The sequence below is a fragment of the Rhynchophorus ferrugineus genome, unplaced genomic scaffold (genome assembly GCF_030347505.1).
Source record: "Rhynchophorus ferrugineus isolate W39M unplaced genomic scaffold, kcgeb_rfMv2 rfM1, whole genome shotgun sequence".
NCBI classification, from domain to species: Eukaryota; Metazoa; Arthropoda; class Insecta; order Coleoptera; family Curculionidae; genus Rhynchophorus; species Rhynchophorus ferrugineus.
This window is the reverse complement of record NW_027472580.1, coordinates 39,809,951-39,822,027: the sequence shown is the minus strand read 5'-3', so window position 1 is coordinate 39,822,027 and position 12,077 is coordinate 39,809,951. Positions and strand designations below refer to the sequence as shown.

At 33.2% G+C, this 12,077-nt stretch overlaps 1 protein-coding gene across 2 annotated transcripts in view; it reads left to right on the top strand.

Moving 5' to 3' along the window:
- Nucleotides 1–12,077, top strand: part of LOC143197179 (uncharacterized) — a 467,772-nt gene that overhangs the window by 443,056 nt on the left and 12,639 nt on the right. The gene's annotated exons all lie outside the window — the stretch shown is intronic.

The following is a 12,077-nucleotide window of genomic DNA, read 5'->3' as shown; positions in this document are numbered from 1 at the left end:
TTTTAAATTTGTAATAATTGAAAGTCGCGCACGTTTTGTGTTATCTAAAATTGGTTGACGATTGTCTAATTTTTTAATTATGTTGATGCTGTTTTGATATAATAGTAAAGCAGTATAAGCAGTTATGAATGCTTAAACAACACCCACGTCTAATGAAACAAGATTCTTGAAAGATTCGTTTGATGAAACTTTCATTTGATAAATTTTATATGATTTAATTACAAAAGTAGAAAGTTTCAACTATTTAATATATAACACCTGCCAAATACACAAAATGTCAGAATTTCTACTGAACAAATAACACTTGCAGAAAGTTTTACTTTTTATATCAATTTAAATAACAAAGCAGCTGGAGGTCATGGTTTGCTGCGTGAAGCTTGTAGCAAAAATATGCCAAATAAATTGAAGACGAGGATTTGAATGCATTACTCGATGAAACCATCAATAAGGATTGCTATCAATAAGGACTACAATCGATGCGTTTGAGCCGAGCGTTGCGCGATATACGACCGGTATACGAGCGAAGAAACAACAGTGTTATTCTTGAGCATAACAGCGCTTAACCACATGTTGCAAAACCAGTAAAAACATACTTGGAAACATTAAAATGGGAAATGTTATTACACCTGCCGTATTCTCCTTCTGATTACTACTTGTTCCGATATATAGGTGGTGACTTGTCTGAGCAGCGCTTCACTTCTTAGGAAGATGCCAAAAGATAGGTCGATTCATGGATAGCTTCACAAGATACATCGTTATTTCTACATAGAATCCGTAAATTACCTGGAAGATGGAAAAAAGTAGCAAATGAACAGTTCTTTAATAAAATAAATCCAATCAATAAGCTTCAAATTAATTTAAAAAACCTTTAAATCTAATTTATAGGCTTAATATAATAAGACAAGTGTCTTAAATAACATATTGTTTCATGCAGCACTAAACCAACCAGGCAGAGAAATCTTAACAAGCATTTGAGTAAACTATTACAATTTACGATCACCAAAGAACAATTTTGTGGTATATTTTATGAATTCAATGAAATTTTAATGTTAAGATAACCAATTTTATTTATGTTCATGTATAAAATAATTTATGGAAGCTATATCGAAAAAGTTCATGTTTCAAACTATTACATATAAACCAACATTCTTGTACACCCACATGCATTGAACAAATGATACTGTTAGTAATACTCAAATGTATTATAGTTATAAGCAATTTAATCAAATATCATGGAACAATATAAAATATATAGAATTTATGTTTGCAAAAAAAGTTATTCACTTTTTCACAAATTTCTAGTCATTCAGTGCAGCCATACGATAACCCGTTTGAATGATTACTATCCATAGAACAACCGAGAAAATGAATTCTGAAAATGTTCTGTAGTAACAGTAACAGCAACACCTTTGTCATTTTCAAAAAAATAGAGACCAATAATTTTTCTATCATAAATACCACGCCATATAGTTGTTTTTAGTATATATAATGATGTTTCATGAATTAATTGAGGATTATGTGTTCCCCAAAACTGACTGTTCTGTTTATTGATGCGGCCACTGGGAAGAAAATGGGCTTAATCAAAAAAGATTAAAAAATAGTTCCAACACCTAATAAATAAAATATCAAATATACTCCGACAATATTAGAAACAACCCGCCTTCTAATAAAATAGATTCCCAGATGAATCCCCAGAAGTAATATGTTAAAATTGAACGAGATAGTTTCGACTGAAATTGTCATTTGTGGAATTCATTACGTTACTGCGAGAGTTTTCGAATAGAAGGGAAAAAAATCAATTAAAGTTACACGCGTCGGAATGTCGATTCGGTGGGAACGAGAAAATTATAAAACCTCCCTACCAGATTTGGTTCATCCCACGCCTCTCGTAAAAGTTATTCAGCACACGCTCCAGTCCTAATTACGTTTGGAGCTAACCGGCATGGACGTAGACAGTAGTCCATCCTTGATTATCCGTTGTTTGTATTTCGAGAACGCAAGAAATATTTAGAGTGAAACTCTCCACTACTTGTTTTCGAATTAGGTTGCTTCCTTTATACCCCTAACAACTAACGACTACTTACTTTGATGACCTTTATACGTCCTGAAACTTTGGACCGTTACCGATCACCCAAAGGACGATACTGCACTATATTTTCGGCTAACGGGTTTCATATATAAATATTTCTTTCGAAATAGATTTAGGACAAATATTCAACTTTTAAAACATAAATTGATAGATTAGTTTTTCTTAATGAATTCGCGGAAAACAGTAGAACTACGAGGGGAAATCAAATATAAACGGTAATTTTAAAAAGAAATTTATAGATCAATGGTATACACCAACTAAACATTTAACATTTTTCAACGTAGTTACCTCCGTGTTCTACATACTTTTGCCACCGATTTGGAAACCCGAATATTCCTTCTTCATAAAAAGTTTGAGAGCGAGCGACTTTTGAGCACATAGTCGTCCACTTCTTCATTGATTTCAAATATTTTGCTTAAAGTAATTATTTCAAGGACCCAAACAAAAATAATCACAAGGTGACAAGTCAGGGCTATAGGGAGGCTGTACAGGGAAGGTGCTCGAAGGTTTCCCAACGCATTTCGTCCAATTTATTCTTTGTCAAAACTGAGGTGTGTGGCCTGGCGTTGTCATGAAGGATGATGTTTTATTGAATGGGCGTACCCCGTCGTTTGCTTCGATACGCGATTTTTGTCGACAGTGACAACTCAGAATAGTAAGCCGCATTCACTGTTATTCTTTTTAATCGCTTTGATGGGTGTCGTCATTTCGCAACTATACAACAGTACGGTGTTGATATAAGGGGATGGGGACTGACATAAAGTGTATATATAAAATAATAAATTAATAAATAAATAAAATTAACACAACCAGGGGGGCTAAAAGTATAAATAGTGTATATACAATTTAAAAATGGACACAAATACTGGACTGCAAACACCACCATACCGAAGTGGTAATGGTTATTTGGTCAGTAACAATTAACTTCTTAGCATAGGCTAGATTCTATGGAGAAAATCAATTTCTCGTAGAAATCCGAGGAGTCTGTCTGTATTTTCTCCTGTTTTGTTACCAACGTGAGAAGGGATCGTCAGTAAACTTGTCCTGATCCCAGGATACGGATGATTGACAGTGACTCGATGACCAGGGGATGGTTGAACTTATGTTCCAGGAAACATTCGAAAGCTTTCACTATTATTATTTTTATCGGCTGTTGTATCTATTGTATCACATATAATTCTTTATTTATTATTTAACTAAAATTATTTAATCTAAGTAATTATTGGGTATAGTGAGTATCTTTTTAATATTGGAAATGTTATCATCTAATTGTATTTAATTCTAGTTGAAACTGCAACCCTTTATATGTTTTAAATATTTTATTCTAAATTGCTTTATTTCGAGATTACACTAATTTATTATTACTGATATTTACATCTAACATCTATATCTTAAAGCATTGTAGTTTTAGTAGAAGGATAGTTGAGACGAGTGAGTTTCTATGCACTGAAACTCTCGATATGGTGGCTCATCAGTCATTTAGCTTTGATTCGCTTGCCTTCTAATAACTTTATGTTATATCAATTTATCAAAGATAATAAGTATTTCGGTTGTACACCACAAAATTTTAGATTCATTTATTCCTCAGGAATATTTCGAAAATTATATCGCCTATTAAACCAATCCACCAAGTGCCCAGAATAACATCTTTCTCTTTTCGAAAGAAAATCTCGCGAGTCTCGCATGAAGGGACATTCTCAACACTTAAATCCATTTCGGCTGGAGTTCCACAGGGTAATGTCTTGGGACTACTCCTGTATCTGCTCTATACTACTGATATCTCAACAACAAAAGAAACAGTACTTGAAACATTTGCCGACGACACAGTTATTATGGCAAAAGAGATAGAAGTGTGCGTTGCGGCGAAATGACAAAAACCTAATTATATCACTTGACGGATACCCAATTCCTCAAACAAAATCAGCTGAATACCTCGGAATACATCTCGATGGTAGGTTAAATTGGAAATATCATGTTAGACAATAAGCAGAGCAGATTAGTCTCAAAGTCAATCAACTTTACTCGTTAGTCGGAAGATACCCTCAAGTTGACCTAAAATTAAAGAGATAGATTTATCAGTCAATCATAAAGCCAATTTTAACCTATGGGGTGCAGATAATGGGTTGCACTAAAACATCAAACCAACTAGTAATCCAACGACTCAAAACAAACTTCCACGATTAATTACCAATGCTTATCGCTACGTAACCAACGAAGTGATCCAAGATATCGCCTTAAAACATGAAATAAGGTTGCGAAAAAGTATAGCGAAATGGAAGCAATACAGCTACTGGACACAGGAATAATTTTAATTTGGAAAATAGATACTGATGTATTAATCCGGTACTCGCCTTACTTGTATATTAATGCAAGTACAACAGAACAGTAGTAATAAATTAATTTGTAATTTAAAATTGTACTAAGCATATATAATGTAAGATATAATTAATAAAATAAAATAATCCCCTAATATTAAGATATATGTAATATAATATAAAGAAGAAATGCATCTATTTGTTGATGACTTCGTTACATTATTTTGGATATTAGACGTTGCTCTTAAGAATACCTTACGTGCATATTAAGATCATCCTTAAAATTTTTTCTAATGTATAAAGTTACTTGATCAACGCAACTAAATCAATCAGAATGTTGATGAAGCGTAGTGAAGTAAGCAGTGCTTACTGTATATGGATAGGTAAATAATATTAACGCACTACCAGGACATGGGTGGATATGGTCTTCATTTGTTTTTTTTTTTAAATATGATAATTATGAACTAGTTAATAGAAATATTAAAAATATATGTACTTCCCTGATTTTTCTAGACATGTAAAATTACAAATTTCTGAATCCCGAATAGAGGAAACCCGTCCGTTGAGCAACCCTATTCCCACCATATCCACCCTTCTCCTCCCCGGTAATGTCATCATCCACGCCGTCTCGCCCCTAACTCCACGCTGCAGCCGAGTCCCGTCGCCAAATGAATCTCCCGAAAACGTCCCGCCACGGAAAACAACCCCTTTATTTATGACGCCGGAATTTTGTGCAGTCGCCGAGAATGGATGGTCCTCTGTTCTGCGTTCGGCCGCGGCACTGATTCTGCCGGGCGCAAAGTGCTTTTTGACTAGTTTTTTTCACGTTTCGTCCGCAATAATTTACCCGGTTTGGGAACGGCCGGAGGTACGACGGGCGACGGTGGGGCGAACGGACGGAGGGAGGTAGTCGTTTTTGAGTCGATTTAAAGTTTCTTCCAGCGACGATTGTTCCAGACCGAGCGTCTCTTGTTCGGATCGAAGTCGGACCAATTCCAGACATTTCAGGAAAGGCATTCTCTTAATTTATTACTAACCCTCAACTTTCAGATTATTAATAAAGAAAAAATTTTAGTCTTTCTTTCGTTAAATGGTTTTATGAATTCATTGGCAGATCTTTAATATAAAACTTCTTTAACATATACTTAAAAAGGTTTCCAATACATTACATAACTATTATATCTAAATGTAACTTTATTCATTCGAAAAACCTGTCATTAAGCTTTAATCTTTATTGAGTGTAATTATTTTCAAAAGCAACAACATCATGTAATAAATGTTAATTACTAGATGACCCAGCAAATTTCCTATCATTTACATCTATCTTGGATTTTTGTGGATATCGTGAACGCGGCGTCTATCAATCATCTATCAACCACATTCGGATTGTCCATAAAATAAATCTGCAAGAATAAACAATCTGTATCTGATAGTGGTAACAGCGCTCCTAGTAAATGATAAATTTGTCTTTGTATCTGCAATTCTTTAAGATTTTGTTAACTTATTTCTGATACAAATTTGAATACTTTAAAAATGGTCATGAAATTGATCTGTACAATATGTATTTCACCAAATACTGTCACTTGGAAACAACTAATATATTTTTGAGCATTAGCCAAGAAGTGGTTAGCATCATTTCCGATTGCAGAAACCAGTGAGTGTAATGGGTATGATGGTGGGGCGCATTGTGGCTATTTTACATTTTTACCGACACAGTATTTACCCAGTAATTCACAGCTGTATTTTAATGCCTTACAATATGGACAAACTATTGTCAATTTCCCCAATTATAACTCATTTGTTGGGCCCAAAATTTTATTCCAGGATCACATTCACATTCCAGGAGCATTACGCCTACGGAATCGCTTTATGTGCATGAACTCGTTGCACTCTCTCGCTAGCTAAGTCAGGTCATCTTCTCCTTGTCATTCTTAACATTAAAAGTAAAGGAAGTTAAACTAAATTTGTGATTACATATTAAATTATGCAAAATACATTTACAAAGTATGATTTACTATAAACAGTCACTACATATTTCAACCTTATTCTTAGTAAATTTTACCCGACCGCAATTAGAATATAATTCCAAATTACCGTTGGAACATAATTATATCATATTTGATGCCATATGCCATTGTTTTTCACTTGATTTTTACGTTATCGAATAGATGTCATCGATCTAAAATACGTATGTTTGTGTGTAATATAGATCGTGGTATTAAACGGTCACTGATGATAAATTATTTCTAATTTTCAATGTTTTATACATTATATATCCTAATCGCAGTTTAATAAAAGTGACCGGTAGTTTTAATCAGTAATCATTCAAATTCATCTGTCAACACTTTTATTCACATAATAAATATTCGAACATACCCATAAATATTTGACGACCAGCAACAGTGCCGATCCTTAATAGCAGTCAGGCTGTTTGATTGATGACAACAGTGATTCTTTGTATAGAAAAACAACATTGTTGATTTCAAAATGTTGCAAAAGAGCAACAATAGTTGGGTGATTAAGTCGATAACCTAACATCGTTCTTAAATATCTCTAACCAAAATAGCTTTCAAAACTTCAAAAAATTCAAAATCACTTTGATCACTTTTTGGAATCATTGGAATTGAAACCACAAAAAATATTTAAAAAAAATAGGACATTTATCGAAAATCAAAAAAATAGATTCCAAAGGCTTCAACTTTTTTAAAATTCGTTCAAGCGTTGACATTAATACAAGCCACCTTGTCTTACTGTAAACTAACAGTTTCTTAAATTCTGTATCTGTTGAATTACAGAAGTTTGAAAAAAATTAATACATTTTCTCAATAAGTCAACAGAAAAGCAATCTGCTAAACTACTACTATTTTTATTGCACTGACGGTGTCTACCGAGTTATAGGTTAGCTTTCTTCCAAAATTAGTAATCAATAATATGTTACAATTGTTGTATTTATAATATTGGCAAATAATACGTCTATATAACTAAACACATTCAAAGTTTTCATCCTTAAATGCTAAGACTTTTGAAACAATAGTAGTAGCTTGACAAAAGTAGATAGGATAAGTATATATTTCATTATCATGTATTTGAATAATCAAGAATCTTATTAAAAAATGCACTTTAGGATATTACTTATTAGCGTACTCGAAATATACAAACAAGTACATAAAGGTGCGTTAAAAACACACATTACTGACTTGCTGCCATACATTTTTTTTTCTGATGCGTATATGATATTTTTGGCCCATATATCGGTATATCAATATTTTTTAGCCGATATTTTTTCAAAATAAATTAAATATAATTTTTAATAAACCTTTAAAATTGGTACTTAATTTTAAATGTTCGGTGAATTCCAGTGCTCAATTTTAAAGTCCATCAAAAAATATCACTACTTTTGAAAATATTTAGAGAAATTTTTTTTCGGCTAATAATTGACTATTTTTATTTTTTCTAAACAATATCGATATTTTTCATTCTTGTTACAAGAAATATATCGATATATTTTTCGATGGCCAACACCCCTAACTCAACTATATTACCTCAACTATATTATAAAATTAAATAAAATTAAACTGCAATCTTTTAATACTGATGCTACAACGTTCTTCGTTATGATTGATTAATCCACAAAAAAAACGCATAATATCACAAAGCCTGGTGAGATTTTTACAGGCTGTATTCTTAAAAAAAATCCACCCATACCATTTATCTCCAGGCATTACTCGCGGTAATTGACTTGCCAGCTCAACCCTTTCAACCTTTTTTTCTTCCTTGTATCAGATTAACCCTTGACCCGAAGCTTTAGCGGGACTTAATCCCGTTCGGGTTCACGCCGCTAAGGTGGGGATCGAGAGGGGGACGACGGTGGAGATTGTAGCTCTTAAAGCTCGTACAGTTCTGACGAGGATTTTGCGTGACGCCATTACAACATCGGATAGATGGGCGGCCGCTTTAGGGTACCCTTCGGAGGATACGTACGTGTCGCAGTTTACTATTTTTCGACGAGAAATAGAAAAGTTGATGATGATCCGGAATCTGGGCTTAAAGCGTTCTTTTACGTGCGACGCGTTTTAAAGTTGGCGACGGAACGGGATTGAGCAGTCTACACCTGTGCACAATTTGTAAGAATTTACGAACCGATAGGTCAGCACCTCCAGAAAACCATAGATTGGGTCAAGCAACAAGACTAGTACTATACTCGACCTATATTTATTTTAGGTTACTGGATACGTATTGTTTATTTTACGCCTAAAATACACCAGTCATTCAGGATCATTTCTTAAACTGTTTTTATTTAATTTTAATTTATAGAAGGGTCTGTATTAGCGTTAGGAACTATCGACCGAAAACAGTCGAAATAGTCGATACTCAAAAAACTACCAACTGAAAATAATAATTACTATTTTCAAACACGATTCGACTGTTTTTTCAATTCGTGACGTCAGAGGAAGATGTACGAATCCTTTCCTGTATAAATTGTCAGCGAGAAAAGAAGGGACACAATTGCTTGGAGCAGTTAATTTTATATGTAGTTATATTTTCCAGCGGTAGTATAAGCGAGACGGAGATGTTATTATTCATTCATATACTAACTTTAAAAAAGAAAAGGAAGAAAAGATTACTGAATGCTATTAACATGCAATTAATAATTTCATTTTAAAGCAAGTAGAACTACTTTTACATTTGAATATTTTGTGGAATGGAAATCGGTGAAATGTTTTATCGTATTTTAATATGTTAATTTCTATTTTTAAATAATATACTATAATGAATAGACAATACAATATAAATTAAACTAAACCTAAGAACTAAAGATGTACAATAACCGTAAATACTAAATAAAAATTAAACATATACCTAATCATAGAAAAAAAACGAATCTATAACAATTAAAAATGATCGCACAATAACTAGTAGAGCTTTTTTAAATAATAATAATAAATGCTTTATTATAAATACTTTATTTATTATTATACTGAAATAATTTTTAACAAAAATTGAGAGTAATCGAAATATTACGTATTATTGCTATAAAAGCAATCAAAAATATTTTACTATTTATCATTCACAATTTTAATCCTTTTACCCTATTACACTAATAATCTTGAAAAATATCGTTCCAAAATGCTGCTATATTAATATAGAATATATTATTATTTATAATCAAACTTCAAAAAAAATCATAAAACTATATATAATACATATAAATCTATGTAAGCATAAATTGGGTACATTTTTGTCAAGGTCGCGGCTAGGACGACGGAGTCAGAACGTTAAAAATCAGTCGAATGAAACTAGTAGAACCAAAAATAGCAACTAAAAGTACACGACTGAAGCAGTCGATAGTAAATAGTAACGAAATCAGTCAGACGAAAATAGCGACTGAAATAGTCCATAGTAAAAAGTAATCAATTACTAAAGAGTCGATATTTTGGGATTTGTATCGTCCGTTGTTAGCTACCATTTTTTTTCAAATATATCTGGCAGCATTTGAATTCTACAATTTGCCGGCATGGTTGGCGCAATGGTAAAAGGCGACAGGACGGTTTACCTGCTATTGCGATAGTCGCGAGTTCGAATCCTTACTGTACCAATACGAATCCAATGTACCTTATATTTGTGATTGTAATTGTAGAAGTCTTTAGGCAACAGTGGAAAATCCATCAAGGAATAATCATCTCAGTCACGCCGGTAACCAGACTAGGTAAGGCCGAATGTCTTCTGGGGATGGCCACTAGCCAGTCTTTGGGTTTAATGTGGACTACCGTGGTTCGGAGCCCACGTAAAACTGTAAGTCCAGTCCAGATAAACCCTCGGGGCTAAATAATACTTTAAAGTATTATTATTAAAGTATTAAAACAAAATTAATGAATGCCGACAATACAACTTCGGCCATTTCTTGGTTAGCGTCTGTACACACTGATTAACTCAATAATACTAAACGGATTGTTTGTAAATTTAAGGCCTTATTATAAAAGGATTAATTCGAAGTATTGTTAGCCTCTACCTGTTCAGTTTATCTAATATACATAAAAACAAATAGATTAAGGGTACCGAAAGGGGTTACATCACAATCAATTTAGTGAACCGTCGCGTCAACATACAGCACGTTAAATGTTTAATCAATCGTAAGACGATTTTCGGATTTCCATCCCTATCCGGTAACTACCACCTGGCGGATTTCAATATCCCCCAAACAGCCCTGATGGGACCCCCATCAAAAATCCGCTTTGATCTTCGAAGACGGTGATAATTTCATTAGCTCGAAATCAAATTAGTACTGAACTCTGGGGCGTTGTTAACTCGTTAAATAATCAGGAGGCATCTACCTACGCCATGATTCTCTCATTCAATCCCCCAGTCGTTGGTGGGTATTTGTCTGTTGCATATTTAAACAGAATACAAAGCTATTCAACACCTGTACACATCGGTTGCTGTTACTTAATACCGCGTTAAATAATCCATTTGGGAAGCCTTCCAGGTGCAAATATATACGCTGCTCTGGCGTCGAATTTCCCGATAACCATCGATTTACCAGCCGATGCTCTTTTTATATACATACAAGACGGCGCTGTGCGTGAGACAACGGTCGTAATCCAATAAGGATAAGAACTCTGGTTAGAGAACGGCGAAGGGTTCCCGAAGAATATTGTTTTTTTCGCATCGAAAAGGTTTGATCTGGCTTATCTGTTTATAAGCGAAAGGAATACGGATGCCTCGCATAGAATGATATTTTAAGTAAGTATCATATATAAATATAAAATCTAAATTTTTATCAGTGTATGTTTTGAATGTTTGATTCCTAATATATTTAGCGTGAACGTATTATAACTAAAATATTTAATTTACGGAAAAAAGTAACCACTTGTTAGAGTTACTATAGGGATAATACTGTCCAATTCTGTTCTAGCACAAATGAAACCCTTTTTCTATATAATATATAACAACTCCTCCTAAAGAAATGAGCAAAGGGATGTACGTGGTCTATTAGCAAAATTAAAATAATTTCTGAAGGTCGGCTAATCCTTCATCTGCCAGTTTGTCTTTAATGATTTTCAGAATTAACGTTCTTAACCAAATTTCCATGTTTAAGTATAAGATTATCAACTCTTATCAGTGTAATTTTGAAATAAATATTTTTGAAATAAATAATAATAATAATATTTGAATAACATGATTAGCAATAATGTATATTACTTTAAACCCTAAACGTTATCTAACTAACATATTTAATTTACGAGAAAAATTAACCAGTTGTTAGAATGACTATAAGGACACTACTGTCAAATCCTGTCCTAGTATAATTTAAACCCTTTTTCTATGTAACATGAACATCTCTCTCCTGAAGAAACGATCAAAGAGATGTATGTAGTCTATTCAAAAATTTAAAATGATTTGTGAGTATCGACTATATCTTCGTGTGCCAGTTGGTCGTGAATGATTTTCAAAATTAACGTTCTTAACCAAATTTCCATGGTCTAGCCTATTTCGACCGAAGGCTAAGCAACCAAGCTACCGCTTTTTTCCGCTTTTTTAGCCGTAAACATGAACACAAGCTTCCGCCCATATTAAAATAGGTTAATCGCATTAATCAGGTTAATTCGCAGTAGCTTTTCTTTTAGAAACTAGAGAATTTTTAGAAAAACGAGAAACTTTTGGAACTTTTAGAA